Source organism: Antedon mediterranea, chromosome 6 (assembly GCF_964355755.1).
Source record: "Antedon mediterranea chromosome 6, ecAntMedi1.1, whole genome shotgun sequence".
In the NCBI taxonomy this organism is placed as follows: Eukaryota; Metazoa; Echinodermata; class Crinoidea; order Comatulida; family Antedonidae; genus Antedon; species Antedon mediterranea.
The window spans coordinates 14,544,370-14,568,543 of NC_092675.1; the positions used below are offsets into that span (position 1 = coordinate 14,544,370).

General features: G+C 35.1%; 3 long non-coding RNA genes across 3 annotated transcripts in view; 2 read left to right on the forward strand and 1 right to left on the reverse strand.

The window, feature by feature from the left end:
- Window positions 1-801: 801 nt before the first annotated feature.
- On the forward strand, window positions 802-2,770 carry LOC140051369 (uncharacterized). The gene is made up of 3 exons (XR_011845512.1): window positions 802-1,110; window positions 1,762-1,976; window positions 2,238-2,770. It is a non-coding gene; the product is annotated as an uncharacterized lncRNA (long non-coding RNA).
- Window positions 2,373-24,174, reverse strand: part of LOC140051368 (uncharacterized) — a 28,636-nt gene continuing 6,834 nt past the window's right edge. The window contains exons 2-3 of the long non-coding RNA XR_011845511.1: window positions 2,658-2,842; window positions 2,373-2,473 (exon numbers count right to left, since the gene is read on the reverse strand). This is a non-coding gene — a long non-coding RNA (uncharacterized lncRNA). The remainder of the gene's footprint in view (window positions 2,474-2,657; window positions 2,843-24,174) is intronic.
- LOC140052601 (uncharacterized) lies at window positions 18,188-18,709 on the forward strand. Its single transcript, XR_011845633.1, has 3 exons — window positions 18,188-18,237; window positions 18,479-18,561; window positions 18,691-18,709. It is a non-coding gene; the product is annotated as an uncharacterized lncRNA (long non-coding RNA).

Genomic DNA, 24,174 nt, shown 5'->3' on the forward strand with positions numbered 1-24,174 from the left:
ACAAGTGCCATTTAAAGAATATGTTGTAATTCGTTTGAACGGATTACTAATCTGTTCAAACGAATTACTAATTTGTTTAAACAGATTAATAATTTGTTAAAACGAATTAGGAATCCGTTCAAACGGATTAGTAATTTGTTTAAACGGATTACTAATTTGTTCAAACGAATTACTAATTCGTTCTAACGAATTAGTAATCCGTTTGAACAAATTATTAATTTGTTTAAACAAATTAATAATTTGTTTAAACGGATTACTAATTCGTTCAAACGAATTACTAATTTGTTCAAACAGATTAATAATCCGTTTAAACAAATTATTAATTTGTTTAAACAAATTACTAATTCGTTTAAACGGATTACTAATTCGTTTGAACGAATTAGTAATTCGTTTGAACGGATTACTAATCCGTTTAAACAAATTAGTAATTCGTTTGAACGAATTAGTAATCCGTTTAAACAAATTAGTAATTCGTTTGAACGGATTAGTAATCCGTTTGAACAAATTAGTAATCCGTTTAAACAAATTAGTAATTTGTTTGAACGGATTAGTAATCCGTTCAAACGAATTACAACATATACTTTAAATGGCACTTGTTGTATATGTTGCAATTCGTTTGAACGGATTACTAATTCGTTTGAACAGATTATTAATCCGTTCAAACGAATTACTAATTCGTTATAACGGATTACGTTCGAAAAACATATACTTAAAATGGCATTAATGGGCTTTCGTATATTTGTGATGATTGTTTAGGTATAATAAAATATATATTAGGTTTTTTGAAATTTTTTATGCAATTTTTACCGCTAAAATCGACGTTTGAAAATACGATTTAGAGCGTTTAGAGCCAACTCATTAACTTTACAGTCGTGACGTCATATCGGGTTTCGCTATCTTCCCTGAAAACGATCACGCTGGATGAGTACATGAAAAAGCCAATCCTCGCAAAATGTATTCCGATTCCGAAGAAGAAACTTTTCCGTTAGAAATTCAGCCATACCAATATGAGCCTTTGAGAAAGGCTGGGGAATTTGAAAATGACGATGAGGAAGAAGAAGACGATGTTGAGGCAGAAGGAAGGGAGGAAAGAGAAGGAAATTGAACATGGTATGTTTAAATAGGCTACTCGGGAGGAGCGGGCTCGGGAGGCTCTGTAGCCTATCAATTAGCTAGCATCGGCTCCGTCATAGGCGCGGCCTAGGCCTACGTTATATTTGTTAGTGTTTAAATACCGATCGTAAAACAGTCTTTAAATCTTCCTTATTTCTGTTTTTATAATAAAATCATTTTAATACTTTATTATTCGTTAGTTAGCTAAGTATGTTATGTGTAGCCTTTTCACAATTGTGATTCTACCCCGGCCCCGCCGACTGCATCATCGGACAACACAAAAAAAAAAACAAATCACGGCCATACATATGCGGCCAGCGAGGAAGGTGGTGGGAAAGACATTTTGTTTTGGATCAAATTTGTTGATTTTACTAGGCTTTTGAGTATATTTACTGTAATAAAATGTAATTATTTTTTCGTAATTATAGGCCTGCTACACTCTATAATACTAAGGCCAATACTAATAGGCTAGCCACAGTAATAGGCTTTATTCTATTTCTACTAGGCTAGCTACAGAAGCCTAGCTTTTGTTTGGGGCTTTTTTTGGTGGGATTGGGAGGACCTTGCTTATATTGATTTTCATCTATTAATTAGTATAGTAACAGCATATAGTATATATTTGAGTGCTGTAATGTTGATTCTATGCAGATGCAAGTGCTCACATTGTACAGCAACAACTGCTGTTGAGTCTGTATGTTGTTATGAGACAGAGGAGATGGTAGAGAAAATGGGGGAGCGGTTGGATGCATAACACAGCATACTGGGTTAAAAAACAACTGTCTGGACCGCGATGTTCTTGAAGTGTCCTTCTGGCATTATGTTAAACAGGAAGGTCCATTTGACGATGATCATCCAGTGAATCAGTAAGTTTGATAAAATACTATATTTGAATTAACGCTCAAATTAATTACGAAACAGTTTGTAAGTATAACAGTATTGTAGTGGAAATCAGATTTTTAATGACAAAACTGACAACATTAAATTAACAAATTCAATAAACCAACTACCGACCCAAAGGTCCGGCAAGTTTCCATAAAAACAATGCAACTTCTTGTCTTGTAATGAGACATTAAAGATGGTAAATTTATTTTGTTAAATAATCCCAATTTTCTTTATGTTTTCAGACTATATCGCCATGTTGCCTACCGGAGGTTTACAACTTGGGTATGGAAGCTACTTGGGAAGGGCAAAAGAAAAATACTTCCGTCTTGCGTAGTGTCAACTATTAGGAATGCATTTCCTGCGCAACAATATGTAGGCTTTAAATATCCCAAAATTCCATGACTAATTAGCACATTGTACAGTCACATTGTACAGTTGCATAGATTGGAAATCGACCAGTTTCACCAAAGTTCAGTTCCTACAATTAAAACAATAAACAAAAGAGTTATTTAGTTAAGTTTATTCATGATTGAGGATAAAGAAAAAAAATTTTGAAAACTATTTTTATAAGTTTATACTGACAAGAACATGACAAGAACATATATAATTACTGTATGTTTCACCATGTGTATTGTAAGACATGCAAATAAGGACTTTATTACCTTGATTATTAAAATGTTATTTAGTTGGAAAACGAGTACATCTTTTCTTGACCAAGTCTGCTTTGTCATACGGTTGGTATGTGGCGTTAACGGCCGGTGGTGCTTTTGCATAATTCATAAGAGCATCTTGACTGACTTCGCTCGTCTTCTTTCAAACACTTCAGTTAGCAACTTTTCAATATATTCTATTAAAAAAATATACAAGAAATGATTTACACTGGACATATTATTTTCAATAAACCACTTTAGTTCTGTAGAAGTAAAAGTAACTTGTATTACTATTATTATGCAAATAATATCAAACATGAATAAATTAACTACTGAATGAACCGAATTAGCAATAAAAAAAAATAAACCTTCCTGAATTATTTTTTATTGTAAGTACATAAGCTATTTTATAAAACATATTGTTGTTTGACATATAATAAATAAAATAATAATATAGGCCTAGGCCTACTTAAAATTGTTGCATTATCTGATCAGCACACACCATCCTCTCATTCACATCATTTATATTATAATCCAAACTGACAAGGCATTATTATTATTATTATCATTAAAATGAGAATTTGTGGAGGTTAGGCATAGGGGGCCTGTCCTGTCGATCCAGGCAGGTAAATTCGGCGGTGGTGGTAAGCCTAGTTAGTGCAATTGTTATGCGCGATTTGAACGATTTGCGCAATTTGAAATTGCGCAAAAAAATCCTTGCGCAATTTGAAATTGCGCAAAGAATTTTTTGCGCAATTTCAAATTGCGCAATCAACTTGCGCAATTTCAAATTGCGCAAGAAAATCTTTGCGCAATTTTAAATTGCGCTGCACAATTTGTAAATTGCGCAAGAAAGTTCTTGCGCAATATGACACCTTTGCGCAATTTGAAAACAAACTGTAAATTTTCAAATTGCGCAACAAAATTCTACCAGACAATCGGTATTATAATAATTTATTGGAAACTAAATAACTCAAAATAAAACATAATAAATGCGAAGATAACATGTGTATAATAAATACATAACATTTATTATTACAATTAAATAATATTATCACTGTAACTTGAAATAAATCAAAATAAATGTAAAAATTAAGTTTTTAATATTAGTTTAAGCTAGGCCATGTAACCTAGTCAGTATCAGTAGTCCAGACCCTAGCTAGGCTAGAGTAGTATAGCCGGCCGCCCGCGCCGCGCCCGCCTGGTGGAACACCACCGCTTCGTTTTCCTTCGTCGGTTCTTCGACGGTATGCTAACTTATAACAATATTTGCACTACTAAAATAAGGAAATGCGATATTTATCTTTAATTTTGAATCATTCTTAGAAATTACTATAAAAATATGGGTGTGCATGATTTCACAATCTGTCGAAAAACCTTGCGCAATTTGCAGATTACTTGCGCAATTTAATACGTTGCTTGCGCAATTTGAAACACATGTTTCAATTCAAATTGCGCAAGGATTTTTTTTGCGCAATTTCAAATTGCGCAAATCGTTCAAATCGCGCATAACACAATAATGAAAAAGTAAAAACAACACTTACTTCTCTTCGCCTACGTTTTTGAAAGGCGCCTCTACTACGACTAGCAGCTGGGCCTGGGATCTTCTCGGTGGCGGTGCTTTCTGAAGGCAATGTAACCTTCGAAGGTATTGCCCCGTCTTTCAATTTCAAATTTACTTTTTCTTTGAATCCCATTTCACGAAGATTAGGTGGGTATTTCGCAAAGTCTTCTTCCAAGAAGTGCTCCGAACATATCGTTGCGAATTTGCTAGGCTGGAAATGTTTTCGTCTGACGGCGTGGATCCATGCCTTTCTCAGACCCGAAGACTTTGGGAAGGAAAAAAATCCTATATTCCGGTCGCGATTTTATCCTCCACTTGTTGTATTGGTACAATTAAATGCTGCACAATACGGCATTGTGTTTTGATTTAACACCAACAAAAGTTAACTTTAACAAAAGTGCCTCAAGAGATTGATTACTTGAACAAAAGAATGCGAAATACAATAGAGAAATACAGTGTCCAACAACTCGTGTGTGTAACTAACCAAGCGAAGCACCCGAGATGACGTCACGGAAATATTTCTGCATACGAACCGGAAGTAATTGAATTGCTCAAGTGGCTATTTTAAATTTGCTTTTTCGTGATAACGGCGAAATCTTAAAAGTAACGCTATGGATGAGCCGTTTTTATTAGTGTATTACTTTATATGGATTTTATTAATGTTTTAGTGACATTTCTGCTTTAAGATAATGATTACAAACGTGATTTCGTTAAATCGTGCGTAGACCGCGTAATTTTTTATTGCGCACCGTGAAAACATAACCACATCGATTCCTGGCCATAAGGAATATTCTGTGAAAAATTGACATAGCTAGAGTAAACTGATATCAAGATAAGGTCATAAAGCGATAAAACGCATAGTGATACCGGACCGACAGACAGACAGACCGACAGACAAACAGACCGACCGACATAGTGAACTATAGAGTCGCTTTCACGCGACTAAAAACACTAAATATACGCATTTTAAATTGCTTTAAAACACGTACTTGCCTGCACTGGGCCGGGGCAAGTGGCACATTTCTGGAATGCCAGGACCATACTACGTCAATCTATAGTATTGTGAACCCGGCCCGAGGCGTCGGGGTGTGGTCATATTGCCACTTTAAAAGTGGTGCTATTAATACTTAGTAAAAAAACACTGAAAATACGCATTTTAAATTACTTTAAAACACGTACTTGCCCGCACTGGGCCGGGGAAAGTGACACATTTCTGGAATGCCAGGACCATACTACGTCATTCTATACTATTATGAACCCGGCCCGAGGCGTCGGGTGTGGTCATATTGCCACTTTAAAAGTGGTGTTTACTAAAAAAACACTAAAAATACGCATTTTAAATTGCTTTAAAACACGTACTTGCCCGCACTGGGCCGGGGCAAGTGATACATTTCTGGAATGCCAGGACCATACTACGTCAATCTATACTATTGTGAACCCGGCCCGATGCGCCGGGGTGTGCTCATATTGCCACTTTAAAAGTGGTGCTATTAATACTTAGTAAAAAAACACAAAAAATACGCATTTTAAATTGCTTTAAAACACGTACTTGCCCGCACTGGGCCGAGGCAAGTGGCACATTTCTGGAATGCCAGGACTATTCTACGTCAATTTATACTATCGTGAACCCGGCCCGAGGCGTCGGGGCGTGGTCATGGCCATTTTAAAAGTGGTGCTATTAATACTTAGTAAAATAACATTAAAAATACGCATTTTAAATTGCTTTAAAACACTTACTTGCCCGGACTGGGCCGGGGCAAGTCGCACATTTCTGGAATGCCAGGACCATATACTACGTCAATCTGTATTATTGTGAATCCGGACCCGAGGCGTTGAGCGTAGTCATATTGATAATTTAAATGTGGTGTTTTTACTATATTAATGCTAAAAATACGCACTTAAAATTCATTTAAAATACGTACTTGCCCGCATTGGGCCGGGGCAAGTGGAACATTTCTGGAATGCCAGGACCATACTAGGTCAATCTGTACTATTTTGAACCCGGCCCGAGGCGTCGGGTGTGGTCATATTTCCAATTGAAAAGTGGTGTTTTTTTACTAAATTAATGCTAAAAATACGCACTTTAAATTTCTTTAAAATACGTACTTGCCCGCACTGGGCCGGGGCAAGTGGCACATTTCTGGAATGCCAGGACCATACTACGTCAATCTATACTATTGTGAACCCGGCCCGATGCGTTGGTATGGTCGTAATATCGGAACTAAAAAATGTAAATCTGTGATAAAAGAGGTACATCTACACTAGATTGGTAGGTCTACTTTGGTACGAATTTGGGCCAGCCGGTCGCGATTTTTTTTTTCGTACATAAGTTGGGGACCCCATCATGAAACGTCACAAAATAAACATGAATAATTCATCAGTTAAATTTTCTTGTTCCGTGTGCACCCAAGCGTATAGCAACAAGAAGTGATTACACAAGTGCGGTACGATTCTAGGCCTATCTCTACGGGGCGCCGTATGGGACATTGCTAATTTTGTCGAAATATTACAATTTTGTCTACACATAATTAATTTTGTCAATACAAAATTTATTTTGTCAACACAAAATTAATTTTGTCAATACAAAATTAATTTTGTATTGACAAAATTCATTTTGTATTGACAAAATTTATTCTGTGTGGACAAAATTCATTTTGTCTCGACAAAATTAATTCTGTGTAAACAAAATTCATTCTGTGTAGACAAAATTAATTCTGTGTTGACAAAATTAATTCTGTGTAGACAAAATTCATTCTGTAACGACAAAATTCATTTTGTGGCGACAAAATTCATTCTGTAACGACAAAATTAATTTTGTATAGACAAAATTAATTCTGTGTGGACAAAATTAATTCTGTGTAGACAAAATTCATTCTGTGTGGACAGAATTCATTTTGTGGCGACAAAATGTATTCTGTGTAGACAAAATTTATTCTGTGTAGACAAAATTCATTCTGTGTAGACAAAATTCATTCTGTGTAGACAAAATTAATTTTGTGGCAACAAAATTCATTTTGTCGCGACAAAATAAATTTTGTTAGCCGAGCCTACTCAAGCGTGGGACAAAACGTTTTAACATTTAAATTAGAAGGCGGGGTTGTTATTGGAAACTTGAAGATTGACAGTTATAGGCCTACGATCAAACAGCGCGCGAATATCATTTTACGACCTCCTCTACACCGGTGCCAACAAATTGTTAATAGGTAAGCAATTTAAATTAATTTATCCACCGTGAGTAAAAGCAAACTAATTAAGCAACAGTCTAATATGGAACTTGAATACTTTTGCGTCGAGTATAAGTACAGTTTATACTGACGTATAACAGTTGTATACTTAAAATTAATTCCGATTCAGCAAAACGGAACACGTAGCCCTATATATGCCTACCAATTTTGGTAATAAATATTAAAGATGGTTGAAGATTTATATCGATACCGATAATATTGATTAAGAAAATGACAACACTATTTACGATAACATCTGATAAGTTGAGTAGTAATGAAATGATTTTAGTTAATACATTTATTTTAATATAATAGTTAGTATAGGCCTATTTATTCTTATGAGAATGCGTCGTCTATATAGGCCTACCAAGTTTATTTGATAGGAATACTAAATTGCTAATAGGTCTAATTCAAGGGAACAAAACTATGATATATCTCTTAAGACATATATTAATTGTCTCTAATTGGAATAATAGCGATATCTTTATTGAAAAGATATCTTGGTTAAAAATAGGGATATATCTATTGGAACCTAAGATCTATAGGCCTATTGTAAACTAATTACATCTATTAAAAACTAAGATATTTTAGTTGCCTAAATAAATGATTTGATACGCCATAGATTATGATATTGCAAATTGTCGTTAAAGAGTTAAATTTAATTTCAAATTTACGTTTAACTATAATTTTACTCTCGGTTGCATATTATTACATATTTACACCCTCGAAAGATATAATTCAACTTTGACCGAATAGTTATATGGATGTTCACACAACTGACATATGGCGCCTCTCAAGTATCCATTCCCATGGCAGTGTATATAACCCCTCCACCTTCTCCATCGTAAAATAAGTAGAAATGACAGTTTTTTCAACAACAGCGATCAAAGATAATTAATCACCTTAAAGGACCAGTTGCCTGGCTTACCACCCAACCATATTCTTTTTGTATATACCATATTACTTATACATCATTATTTTGGTGCAGTCTTTAATCCATTATTGTGAAACCTACTTTCCTTCACATATCTGAATGAACTATATTCCTTCCATCAAAATGTTGTTACTGTATAAATAATTTAGACTGCACGTACCTACTTATACATTGTGACATGACACTACACTATGAATAGATTGTTGCATTTTTGGGGATGAGACAATTATTCTATAACCTAATAAATTCATGATATGTCATTTATTCCCTGTCTATTTTATAAATTATTCGTTATATGTTGTTTTACTTGTGTTTATACTGTTTTAAAAGTGTGATAGTTGACAAAATTATTAACAGTTATTGTACAGATGACATTCGTATTGAAAAAAAAAGTTTATCTAGCATCTAGGCATGTATATCGTCAGGGAAAATTTTCATTTAAAAATTTTGTTTAGCAATATTGCTAATCAAACTTATTTTTAAGTCGAGAAACATAGTTTTGTATTGTATTTTTTGCTACACAATTTTCAAAATGAGTAGCAATAAGGTTGTTTTGTATAGCTTTTTGCTACGCTACACTGGCGAAAATGTTCCCTGTATCGTACTGTACAAAGTTTCTAAAAGCAAAACATTTATTTTTATTTCAAGACAGAAATTTAATACTATAGGTTGTATGATACTACAGTATTACAACAATGGAAGACTCAGATGACACAATTCAGATTTCTTCAAAGGTAAAGGCATAGACAAAAACCTGCATGACAGGCTCGCATTCATTTTTTTCCATTCCCAGTGTATTTGTTATTTTGAAAGAAGTACCTTTGTAAATTGAGTAACGATTTAAAGATGTATTTCAAAATAAATAAGATTATCATTAGTTATCATGGATCTTTAAAATAAAAATACAAGAGAAATTGTACTGTATTCATATTTACACTCAATTTACAATTTATCAGCTTTTTAAGGAATTGCTTGAAAAGTGTTTCCAGCAGATTCCCACCCAGCCAGTGTCAGCGTCAATGCCTTTGCCAAGCAGACAGCAGACTCTCACCCAGCAGACGTCGCCATCGTCCAGGCCTTTGCCAAGCAGGCAGCAGGTTCCCATCCAGCAGACGTCAGCGTCCAGGCCTTTGCCGAGCACTGCAGCTGCTGGGTCCTCGACATCATTACAATCTTCAACATCAACGTTCGTTCCGAGAAGATTAAGGAGGCCCGCATCTTCTTTATCACGGCTTCCATCGCTGATGGAGAATAAAAATGATGAGGAAGACGACTCTGGAAATGACTTTTTACCATCGCGTCCCGGGAGTTGTAGGCAATTTGTAAGTTTTAAAAATAGTTCATAAAATCAAATTTTTCTTCATTTAATTGTTTACCGATTTACAAACATACGCTCCACTTTCCCCATGAAACATTATTTGGAATAAAAAAGTCATTGTTGCTGTACTTATTTCTACTGTGGGCATTCCTTCTCAGCCCGGTGAAGGTTTTGTCAGCCCGGTAAAATCCGTCCCCCGCCCCGCGCCTCGCTACTGAAATCTACAGTAAGTTATTTGTTTATCCCGCTCCCACTTTTAACACAAAATGTATCTATATTTTCGTATAGCCTCCTCTTCGATTTGGATCATCCCGAAAAAGGGCACATACAGTGAAAAATGAAAGCAAAAAAAAAAAGAAGGTTTCAAAGGTTATAACTAAAGAAATAGTAATGCTACCAATGGATTCGCAAAAAGACCACAATGGAGACTACGAAGTTCCCAAACCAGAAAGAAGGTGTGATTTGATCCACCGTAAATTGGTAGCGAAAATTGCGCTCCGTCGGTCAGACTCTGCTGATGAAGTTAGGGAGCAAATGGAGTCGATATTTGGAAGTATGGCATACACATTTCTGCAGGTAATGATAACACAAAAAAAACACAAAAAAGAAAAAAACAACAAAAAAACATGTAGGCCTATAACAAGTTACGGTACTTTCATAATAACAATTGTGTTACAATGCGTTATATTTTGTGTTATTTTTTTAAGATACTACCTGGTAACAAAAAACTGTCAAAACCTCTATTTTCGAAAAATTGCCAGTTAAACGGCGAGACCGTTCTGTCTCTTTCACCACAAGGCAGGATCTATTCTCTGGCACTAGAAGAGGTAAGTTTCCTAATATTACTTAAACATGCGGAACGATTCAAATTAAATGAGAGGGTTTGATAGTGTTTAACAACCTCGTGGACTTACAAAATTAAATAAAAATTAAAAAAACATATTCAAATTGTAATTACAGTACGCTTTACGTACTCGGTATAGCATTACTATTTTCTAAACAGATATACTCTGAAAAATATATAGTTGTTTATTATGTATTATGATTCTATAATTAAACTATATTTCAGACTACAAATACTAACAAAGAAGTGTACATAACCGATGACGAACCACTAGAACCAGACAGGCTTACTGACCAACCATTGGCGTCTTCGCCTCTTGCTTCGCCATCTTCAGTTACGTTTCTGGTACGATTTTAAAGTTTACAACTGAATGTAATGTGTATTATTGTGTAGATGACTTCTAGAATAATACTGATAAGAATATAACATCATAATACAACTATTAATTCATACATTTTGAATTCATTATCTTTTATAAATTTTAGGAATCTATCAGTGAACCACCAGAACCAAGGTCACCACCACCAATAGTAAGTTCCTCTTTGTTGCGATTTTAAAGTTTACAACTGAATGTAATGTGTATTATTGTGTAGATGACTTCTAGAATAATACTGATAAGAATATAACATCATAATACAACTATTAATTCATACATTTTGAATTCATTATCTTTTATAAATTTTAGGAATCTATCAGTGAACCACCAGAACCAAGGTCACCACCACCAATAGTAAGTTCCTCTTTGTTGCGACTTTGTGTTAGAATAAATCTTTAGCCAAGTTGATTTATATTTCTATCTGAGTTATTCTGAGTTGTTTTCAATACATAAACTTCTTTTAAAGCACTTTTGCCTTTTTATGTTTTGATTTTCAAATTGTTCGATATGTTTTAATACTCTATATATAGTCAAGCTGATAAATTAGACATTGTACAACAGACTTACTAAATTTGTTTTTTATATTTCACTCGTTTTTTTAGACTTTAAGATTTTCTTAAAATGGTTTTATTACCGAGCATATGTAATTCTTATTTTTCCTTACTCTCTTATATTGATAATTTCTTTAATAGTTTAATTTTGTTTAAATCCAAATTAAGAAATATTTGTAGTTGGTTTAAGGTGCTTTGTTTTGTTGATGTTCCAGTTGACTCGTATTACTATGTATTTCGTTCTGTGAGTGACAGAATTAAAAAACGATAAAAGCTATTCATTTAGGCCTATTATCATTCCAGGAGAATGTTGAACTATCTTCGGAGCCAAGGTCACCATCTCCACCACCACCAGAACTGTCGTTTTATGTAGGTTGGGCTTATTCGACTATAAGTGATATTACTAGAGCATTATACCAATTACATTGCTAGAGTGCTTTGCTGTGTAACCAATCGATTTATATACCAGTTAATTTTTTAAATGTACAATAAAGTTATGAAGTAATCAGTGTAGATAGTGATTATGAAAGTATAATAAAGTACAGTTTAGTATAAGGTTGGGGTAATTAATTGATCACATAGGCCTTATTATTAAAACATTTTACCGATTAATAACACTATATCATTTTTAAAACTATTTTAGAAAGTTTTGACAGAATATTGAATTAAAAATATACCATTACTAAATTCCTGTTAAAGGAGACAGTTTTACGTAATAACACGTTTCTTCCTTACATCATTATTTTGTTCCTCCATGCTTACACAACGTTTTGTCATTATAGGGAACAGAACCTTGTTCGAATTGTTGTACGACATATACAGATGAATTTGGAAACTGTCTACGTTGCAGTCAAAATGACGAATTTGCAAAATGTGCCATGGAAAATAAGTTTAAGACTGCCTATGTTAATGCCCAGGTTAGGCGTAGATTTAACTTCTTTATATCAACTAATACGGCGTATTTAATAAAACTCAAAGTGTAACAATAAACAATAATTGTGATTCAGTAGCATTGCATCGTAGCTTTAAACGATTTAAATAAAACCTAATAACCATCAAATTTATTAATATATTTAATTTAGTCTTGTATGTAGCAGTACTTACATTAATGCACTATTTTCCATCGCGCACGGTCTTTCAGTTCTTTTTGGTTGTTCTAACACATAAGAAAGCCAAACCCTATCTGATATTATAATATTTTACTTTCTAACAACGGCAGAAAGAAAGAGACGATTCAATCATGAAACTGCAAGCGGAAGAAGAATCCACGAGACTGGAAGAAAGAGAATCAAGACGGAGAGAGGCCCGTCTTGCAGTCATGACAGATGAGTGTGGGAAGAATATAAAATTCAGATTTAAAAATGCACAGGCAACGCACACGTTTCCAGAAAATGCATTATACAAGGTAAAACAAAACGATAAAGTAAAACAGCCAGAAAAATTAGCAGAGCTTTCGGGCAATACTAGCCCTTCATCAGTGAGAGACTATGATATATATGTATATATAAAAGCCGAGGTCAATACTTTATAAATTCCGTTGCAGGACTTATTCAATTACATAATGGCGCAGCCAGCATCTACAGAGTTATTCTCTGTTAGTGGACACAACTTTTTTACATCAAATAGGACTGACGTGTGTCTAGAAACACCACTTCCTTTATCGGTATTTGGGACAATTCTAAATGTGCAATGGCTTGGAGATAGGAACGACGACTCTGAAGGCCTGACCACGTAAGAAATACATTGACTCTTGTTAAAAATTGTAAATATAGAAACAGTTCACAAAATGTTCATGTAAAACACGGCAATTCGTTTTTCGAGATAGAAAATAAAGCATACCACTAGCAAGCTAAGTAAAAAAAAAATCACTAAATTTTAAATCGTTTTCAGATATATGCAAAAGTGTGACAAACCTTATCAACATTTTTTAAAAGAAGATATGGACACATCAACTGAAAATTTCGCAGATATAGACATGTGAGTTTTTTTTATTAATGATGTACAGGCATAGATAAACACTAAACCGTCCTGAAATATGGAAAATTAGCAATAAAAAAAAACAGAATTGTACCTGAAACCTTTTGCAGTATTACTGTTATACATTAGTGTGATAATAAACTGCCAGATAATAAACACAATAAAAATAAACAAATGATACAATTTTAAATGAAAACCTAACACTATCTTTTTTTGTCATAGTGATACAAGAGATCGCCTGAGAGAGCTTTTAAAAGAACTGAAAACGAAGGCTCAGAAAGGTTATTCAAAACAACCAAATTTTGTGATGTGCCGACGCCTTTTTGTAGTCGAAGATATTATGAGTCACTTCCAATTCCATTTACAAATTGATCCTAGTGGTAAATGGCTAGAACAGCCTTACAGAGTGAAATTTATTGGTGAGTTACAACACATTTTATGTGTGTTACACTTTCATCGACTTAAAAAAAATTGTGTGGTTGGCAAGTCGTTATTTGTATGCTTTTTTGATTTGTTAAACTTATATACTGTACACAACTACTAATATTTAATTACATTTTAAACATTTGTTTTTCGTTGTTAAGCATGACCAGTGCATATATTTATTTTTATAAATCATATACTGTATCTTTTATTTTTTAGGCGAATCTGGAATTGATCTTACTGGTCTCGGAAGGGAGATGGCCACATTATTTTTAAATGGCCTTACCAAATCCCACTACCTAAATTGCTCGACTCTACGAAAAAGCCAAGACATAATTGAAAAGAGGGGGTACATGGTGCTTGGCAATGTGATTGCAAACATTGCAATTAACCATGGAATTTGCCCCGGGATCTTTGGTAAGCCAGTAGTAGCCCATCTCCTAGGTCTTCAATACCGATCTACCGACCCAAATGATGTACCGTGTATGGAGTCGAGACAGCATCTGATTAAGGTACTGTAACTTATGGTGTGAACCAACATCTTATGTAAACATGGGCCCAAAAACAATCATTAAAATGTAATGTCGAACGTAATATGCAGATCTAAAACTGTGCATATGTTTCTTTCAAGCAGCTGTGAGTGCATTATAATCACAATTTTAAAATACTGCCTTCTATCAATAAGCTTGATAATTATTGTTTACATACATCAATTTCCAAATTCGGATGTTTATTAATCTTTTATCACGCTCTTAGATGTGTGCATCTAACACGGAGGATGAGTTTATGCAACTGTCCAACAGTCTACCACTGGATGACTGGGGCATATGCACAAGTAAAAGAAGTGTCTGTATTGAGGACTTTCCAACTATCTTGCGACAATCTGTCGAGCAACTCGCTGTCTTAAATGTTCACACTGAACTAAGACAATTTGCAGAAGGTACAGTAATTTCTAATTAGTTCCATATTTTATTTATCAAATACTGTAAGCTCTATACTGTCACTGCGAGCTATATATAAATTGTTTCTTTTAAAATATTATTTTGTTTGTTAAATTGTTTTCACACACATAGGTAGAATTTTGTTTAACCTTGTATCTTCTTTGACATTAGCCACTAATACCCAAAACAATATTTTTCAGGTTTAAATGCATTTGGGCTATTAGACCATTTAATAAAGGATAAACAGGTCGGTAGAGCATTTTTCAGCCGCCCACATGCATTGGACTCCGAGTGGTTTCTAGATGAAAACAATGTAGCATTTGAATACTCGGAAAATGGCAGTAACCAACGAACGGAGGAGGAACAGGCACACATGGCATTTGTGCATCTGACTAAAAGTTTAGAACGTATGTAGGCCTAAATTATTAATGCAGTTTACAAAGCTTTGCTTTTCCAGTGCTGTTACTATTCAATGAATGGGGAATTATCGTCTTAGAAGGCTACTGTTGGTTAGTGACGATTGTTTGGGGAGGACGTAGGAATTTATAGTAGGGGGATCAACAAAGACGTATTTAACATTAAGGTTTTGTACTTGATATACATTTTAAATATAACTTCCTGCATCAGATCCTCCCCACTCATAGAATTCTTGATTGTCATGCCAAGTGTTAAATTAATGCAATGGCAGACCTACCCAGTAAGTAGGAAGTATGACATGTATCATGTAAGTTTGCTCTTATATTTTAAATGGAATGGTTAAGAAACGTGACGAGGGAAAAATAGACCTAAAAGACCTTCTACAGTTCTGGGTTGCGGTTGATGCCATCCCCCCTCAAGGACTGGGAATGGTTTTAAAGGTCTGTTTTGTAGACGGCGTGCTACCCTCTTCCAACACATGTGCAGGGCTACTTCGTATTCCAAGACGAAGCAAAGTTGGGGAGTTGGAAGAAGCATTTAGAGAAGCTGTGATATGCAGTCCGTGCTTTGACGATGACGAAGTCGAGCCGGAAAATGACTTGTCAGCTGTCGGTCCACTTTAATTTTTTCTCTTAGTAAAACGAGTCTTCTGTTACACATACCGTATTAAAAAAGAGGATATGAAAGGGTTCCAAATTTACGTAGTACATACTGTTAAATATTCCTGACTGAAATATTAAATTTCGTAGATGACGATAAAGCATAGTAAACAGCCCTAAGAAATGAAAAAAAAACCCGCTGGTGACGTCACTAGCGGAAACTTTTGTACAGGGAACATAGGAATTTTTTGGTTAATCGTCCACTACGCCAAAACTATTTCGATATAAACTTATCCGCTTGGCAGTTTTATTCTTAAATGAATTATACATCATAATTCGTTGAATTGAATTTCCTACCACTTTGTTTAGTCGCGTGGACGCGACTCTATAGTTCACTATGTCGGTCGGTCGGTCTGTCTGTCTGTCGGTCCGGTATCACTATGCATTTTAGCAGGCGACTTATGGCTGTTTGCCTTGTTTTTTTATTGATTTAAAATAGATATACATTTAAGACGAGGATGAGACTAGTATTCATATTGATGTTGTTGGTTTGGATATTCATAGCTAGGTGGAGGTAGTAAAGTAGTACTACTATGTAAATATTATTATGATGAATGATTGAAATATACTGTGTCACACATTTTCGTCGTCGCATGTTGTGTGACACACAATGTCAAACACGATTCAATACGGCTGCCGTGGATATTACCGCGGGTATTTCAAATACAGTAACTGAGCGATCGGACGTACGTGTGTTTAGAACGTTCTTAAAAACCAATATGGCGTGCAAGTTGGTCGGCCATTTTTCGAAGATTTTTATTAAAAACTTTATTTATTTAAAGCTAATTTTTGTTGTGTTGCTTATTTACATTAGAAAGATTCATAATCAATTATTTATTCAATTTTTCAAAACCCTTTCATATCCTCTTTAACACTCAGTTCTACCAACTGTTCTTAATTTTATATGTACTAGCAGTTACCTGTGCTCCGCATGGTCTTTTCATTTCTATTTTCAATGGTTGCTATTTGATTACACTAATCCGTATTTTTGTGGGAGCTGTGTGATTAATTATGTTCAGGAATTGTGACATGCAATTGCAATTTTTCTAAACGATAAAAACAAAATGTGTACATCAGAGGGAATGTTTCTAGATGCAAAACTGCCACCTAAATCATGCAAACGACCTCTTATTGGTCACACATTGTTTTCGTGTTTAACAAAATTTAAAATTACTTGGATTTCGTTTCCTTTTTTTGTGTATGTTGTTGATTTTCCCAATTTATACATTTGTTTTAATGCTTTTGATATTTGCATTTTTCTAATTGGACTCGTAATGTGTGCCTATGTATACCAATACCTAAATGTAGTTGCAATTACCAGACATTTCAGTTTGTAAGGAGTATATGCTGTACTATACTCTTATTTGTATAACTATTGCAACTTTAACGTACTGATTTTGTTAAACTATATATATATTTTTTTCAACAAATTAACGTTTATTTCTTTTAAAATAACAATACAAAACTAGAATTTAATTCGTCACTTTGACAAATTATAGGTGATCATTTTTATAATTTTAATGACATTTAATTTTTAAAACGATGCACGTACGTTAAAATACGATCGTAAAATGTTGACGTAAGCCATCCTATGACCCGATTATGTATACTCTTACAGTTCTGAGTTGTGCCTATTATTGTATGTATGATTAGATAATGTAGCCTATACAGTATACACTGTATATCTATATACAGTGTAGGATAGGTGAAATTAGGGGACCCACATTATGTTCTAATTTTTTTGGTATGATGACGTTATCAAAATAAACTTGGACGTGACAAATTCTGAAGATTATGAATTGAGCAAAACGTTATAAGATTTAGAACAAAATTCAAATTACTGTTATTTTTTGCCTGGTTTTATATGATAAATAAAAAAAATTACCAATACAACCTAATGACGTGTTTGAAACAATTAATTAGTAGTTGTGCTTTTTCACTAAATCTCTTTTACTTGATATACCCACATTGGCAATTTTGATTTTGATAACTTTTCTAGTAAATTTAATTATTTTAAAACCGGTCTCTTTTTCAACAATAACTTGTACACAACAACTGCGGTATACAAAGACTGGTTTTCCAGTATTCATTACTTTAAAGCTATAAGCTACAAGCTACAGGCATTAATTTAAGATATCTTCATTTTAAACTCAAAATATTATTGTAATTTCAATTGTAACTCGCGACAAAATGGTTTGTTAACTGTTATTATAATGGAGGCGGGGCGTCTGAAATCATTTAGTTGTCATTGGCTATAGTTGTACTGTAGCAAGCGCCTTGACTGAAGAGTCGAAACCACAGCATACAGGAAGATTAAATATACTAAAAAGAGTGAGGAAATATTTCTTTAGAATAAGACAAACGGTAAGCTTTTTAAAATTTCTATAAATTTACAACCTGTTCGTTCTTAGGACTACGAACGTTAACAATATAATATATAACAATATATATATATTAACATATATTAACAGTATAGGCCTATATATAATATTACCGCAGGCCTACATGTTCTTTAAAATTGAATTGTCTAAAAATAAATGCTCGATGTAGGCCCAATTTTAGATTGTTTAACCATCTCTAAAATTATTAATACGGTTTAATTTAGATATGGATCCGCCCGACATTAACGCCTTGCATGGTTTACTAGATGAAAACATTCCGATAACAAGAATCGCTGGAATACACAAGGTATGTATAAAATGAACGCTAAAAAAGAAAGAACACTTGCATTTGAAAAGCACTAATAAATCATAAACACTAAAAATGGTATAGGCCTAAAGTACAATATATATATATTATGTTTCTTTTTCTGTTTAGGTGTGCAGAAAGACAATTTATAGGTGGTTGTTAAAATACGGTCTTAATTACGAGAGGTTTACAAATATATCTGATGATGAACTTGCCAACATCATTCGACATATAAAGAAGACACACCCGAACGATGGGGAAGTACTAATGGATGGCCATTTAAAAGCTAGAATTCCCCCAATTAAGATACGAAGACAAAGACTGAGAGCGGCAATACGTTTGGTTGACCCAGAGGGAGTTAAAAGGAGAAAAAGTGTTGCCATCAGACGTCGGCAGTACTCCGTGCCTTGTCCACATTATATGTGGCATGTTGATGGAAACCATAAGCTGATAAAATACAAAATGGTCATACACGGAGGAATAGATGGTTTTACAAGACTTGTTGTATTCATGAACATATCACCTAATAACCGAGCAACGACAGTCGAAGCCGGGTTTTTACAGGCAACTAACGAATTTGGTTGGCCCATTCGAGTACGCACTGACAAAGGCGGAGAAAACGCAATTGTATGGGACCATATGGTGTCTAAGAGAGGTGAATCTTCTGCTTTGCTTGGGAGTTCAGTCCACAACCAACCAATTGAACAGTTATGGGGGATTATAAATGACAGAGGTACTTCCCAATTCAAAGTATTGTTTAGAGACATGGAAGTTAATGGGGAGTTGGATGTTGAAAATGAAACGGACATTCTTTGTTTACACTGGGTTTTTTTACCATTAATACAAAACACATTAACTGAACTAGCGAAGTCATTAAATAAAAGAAAATTGTCAACTGAAAAACAGCGCACGCCTTTTCAGCTGGAGGCTGAATATATTCATCTGAAAAACCAATATGAGGTAAATCCAATTGCAACACATGGTGGTGTGGACTTTCCGTACTTGGACCCAACATCACTAGAGAGGCCACTCCAGCAGGTAACGTGTGAGCAGTTTGAAGCTTTACCTGAAGAGGTCCTAGACAACTTGCGTAATCTTGGAGAAGCCCAGACCCTCAGTCAAGGCAGAGCCATGTACAAGGGTGCTGTTCGAGTGGTCTCGAATTACATGCTTTCATAACTGCAAGATACACGCCAAATCGAGTATCCATGACGATTGCTTTCAATTTATAGACCTAACTTTGATAGCCCCTTGTTATTACTTGCAAGTATACCTGCCCAAGGACGGGTTTCAAATGTTATTTAAAACATTCCCAGTACAATTCTGATCACTTTGATACCGATCATTACCCACATAACTTTAGTATCTCCGTAATACTCACCCACCCCTACACTTCCTAACACCAGGGAGTTGTAATTACAACTCCCTGCACTCGGGTGACTTTTTGAAGTACAGTATATTGTTTAAAACCTTCCCAGGGTTAGGTTTGTTGATACGTATTACACGTGCACCATTTGTGTGGACGCGTGTATTAGCATTATTTTGTAAAACCCAGCAAACGCAAACTTACTAATTCTGTCTCGATTTATTTACGTGGTCTGTATTAAATTTAAAATATGTTTTGTTACAAATATGTAAATTTTGTATCTGTATATGTTTATATGATTCTATATTTAAATTAACTGTTTTTAGTTTTTCTATCTAGTTAGGTTTTATATTTACTTTTGTTTTTAGTCGCGTGAAAGCGATTCTATAATTCACTATGTCGGTCGGTCTGTCGGTCGGTCCGGTATCACTTTGCGTTTTATCGCGTTTTCTGTACTCTTTGAACTGCACGCGACTCATTACGCGGACCAGGCTACTTTAGCGTTACGTTTGGCATCCACTGAATCAGTGGATGACCTATCCCCTCAACATGTCAATTGTGGTATAAGTTGACAGGAATAATACTCTGTGGTGTAATAAAAATGCCAGCGTGTTTATTTAAGACTGCAAGTGTTAAGAATAACTTGCTGTCCATTTTCAACTTCCTCTTACCAATGACCAATAGCAAACAGGCACTGCTTGTCAATCAGGTCCTCACTGACTGGGTATTAACCAATCAATTTACTATTAGATAGGTCACTGATTTTATACAATAGTTTGCGGGAAATTTTATTTCTGACCTTATACAGGAATAAATACTTTAGTGGTTGTTTATAATCTAATCTAAATATTTCTCAATGCTGCTTTATGCAAAGCAAAGGAATTTAACTAGAACTACAGACACATTAAATAAATACTTTTAAACATGAACAATAGTTTTGCTAGGGAATTGGGATGGCCGTGTGATATTCAATTTATTAAATTTAATGGGAAAGTACAGTATATATCTTTCACAAAATGACTTAAAATATCTTCGTATGTCATCAGGCAGCGTTTTAAAGGCCATGGAAGCCCTTTGGTCGATTTTGGGAACAAAATGGATTGATAGGCAATCATGAGTACTTCCGAACAGTGCTATAAATGTATCACGAAAGCATATTAGTGTTTCATGTTTTATTCACCTGTTGTTGGGTGGTGGACATCTTGTAGACAATATGTACAGCAGCAACAAACATACATAATGGATACAAATGAACACAATTTAAATTTGATAACTCTACGCGATTTTATACGAGATAAATGCGTAGACTCGGTCATCAATGACCGTCTACTTGATAATATAAACGACGAGCCCGTGGTTGAAATTACCTGGAAGAAAATGTACAACAGAACTATTAGAAAGAATTAATCGCAAAAGGGTTAGGCCCGGTAAGCCAGATATACCATGGAGTTCAAATATCCCCCGCCATTCCTCTTGATGGATTGAGGCGGCAGGCCTCAAAGCGATTTTAAAATTGAATGGAAGCGCATCGAAAATCAATAAAAGATCTTTCTCGGAAGATTCATTGTGGAGGAAAATCTGACTTGCATGGTAGGTAGAAATCAACAGTGCCAATAAAAATAAAATAATTAACAAATTCTTATCAGATAGATCTACGTAAATGTGTGAAGTAGGACTAAAGAGGTCTTATTTACAGTATATCAGTAGGCCTAATATATATTCGTATAAAATATCCTAATTTCCACAACTCAGGATTATGTCCATAATGATATCAATAGTAAGATTCTGTTATAGGCCTATGCGTAATTTTTTTTTATTAAGCCACTAATTTTTCATTATCATACATTAAATTCAATTATACCATGATACATAATTCAGTGATTATTTTACAGTTATTTTCTCATTTTCCCAATTGTCTTTTCTCTTACAGGTAATAACGTGGTACGTGCTTCATGATTGATGGTAAAATTAATTTATACCTGTAACAATAGAGTATGGCAAGGCATTTCGGACCGGATGGAGTACTCCTTTAAAGTTGTCATCGGAGGAAAAGATTAGGTGGAAGAAATGCTTTCCATGGACTGCACCAGAAGTAATTTCTGGTGTCGAAGCACCATCAGAGCACAGCGATATTTACGCGTTTGGATACATGTGCAGCCGCATATTTACCAAAACGAACAACATAAGAATTCGGGAAACTGCATGCGGCGGCCGTCACCTGCAGAGCTAGCTTGGCCACCACCTTTTATGTAATAACGTTAGATCATGAATAATTAAAAGTCATACGTTTTTCAGAATAGATTTTTAAAAAAGGGGAGCAATAAATTGTAGCTTTGTTTTCTTTTATTTATTATTAGTTTATGTATACATATTTTTTTATTTTTCGTATTCGTATTTAATGTTATATTTCGGGGTGGGTAAAACTTACTGACTGGCTTATTATGACTCTCTCCCCACATGATTACTTCATTGCATTTATTATCCTGTATGTATGTTATTATATTGTGGAAATAAAATAAAATAAATAAAATAAAATTGAAATTGAAATTATATTTATTTGCAATTATCACATATTTTGTTCTATTTTACATTGTATAAAATTGTTATAAAACGATGACAACATACAATGACAGGAAAAACAGTAGCAGGATACAAAAACAGTTTCTGGGTACAAAACATTTGTAAAAAAAAATTGTTTTGTACAAAAACATTGACTGGGTACAAAAACGGTGGTAGGGTATAAAAACAGTGGCAGGGTACAAAAACAGTGGCAGAGTACACAAACAGTGACAGGGTACAAACACGGTGGCAGGGTACAAAGTCGATGGCAGCTGGGTAAAAAATCAGTAGCAGGGTACAAAAACAGTAGCAGGGTACAAAAACAGTGGCAGGGTACAAAAACGGTGACAGGGTACAAAATAGATGGCAGCTGGGTACAAAAACAGTAGAAGGGTACAAAAACAGTGGCAGGGTACAAAAACGATGGCAGGGTACAAAAACGATGGCAGATGGGTACAAAAACAGTGGCAGGGTACAAAAACGGTGGCAGGGTACAAAAACGGTGGCAGGGTACAAAAACGATGGCAGATGGGTACAAAATCAGTGGCAGGGTACAAAAATAGTGGCAGGGTACAAAAACGGTGGCAGGGTACAAAAACAATGGCAGTTGGGTACAAAAAAATGAGCAGGGCACAAAAACAGTGGAGGGTACAAAAACGGTGGCAGGGTACAAAAACGATAGCAGCTGGGTACAAAAACAGTGGCAGGATACAAAAACAGTGGCAGGGTACAAAAACAGTGGCAGGATACAAAAACGGTGGCAGGGTACAAAAACGATGACAGCTGGGTACAAAAACGGTGGCAGGGTACAAAAACGGTGGCAGGGTACAAAAACGGTAGCAGGGTGGTACAAAAACAGTGTCACTGATTTTATACAATAGTTCGCGGGAAATCTGATTGCTGACCTTATACAGGAATAAATACTTAGTGGTTGTGATATTCCATTTATTAAATTTAATGGGAAAGTATATCTTTCACAAAATGATGTATGTATGTCAGGCAGTGTTTTAAAGGCTGGAAGCCCCTGGTGGAAGGGTACAAAAACGATGGCAGCTGGGTACAAAAACAGTGGCAGGGTACAAAAACGGTGGCAGGGTATATACAAAAACGATGGCAGGGTACAAAAACGATGGCAGTTGGGTACAAAAACAGTCGCAGGGTACATAAACAGTGGCAAGGTACACAACCAGTGGCAGGGTACAAAAACGGTGGTAGGGTACAAAAACAGTGGCAGGGTACAAAAACGGTGGCAGGGTACAAAATCGATGGCAGCTGGGTACAAAAACAGTTGCAGGGTACAAAAACAGAGACAGGGTATGACAAGCAGTGGTCTAGGGTACAAAAACTTTTGTTGTATACAAAGTGTCTGGGAAAAAAGACGATGACAGCTAGTGGTACAAAAACGGTGGCAGGGAAACAAAAACGGTGGCAGAGTACAAAAACGGTTGCAGGCTATAAAAACAGTCGCAGGGTACAAAACAGTGGCAGGGTACAAAAATGGTGGCAGGGTATAAAAACAGTGGCAGGGTATAAAAACAGTGGCAGTGTACAAAAACAGTGGCAGGGTACAAACACGATGGCAGCTGGGTACAAAAACTGGGGCATGGTACAAAAACAGTAGCAGGGTACAAAAATGGTGGCAGGGTACAAGAACAGTGGCAGGGAACAAAACAGTGTCAGGTACAAAA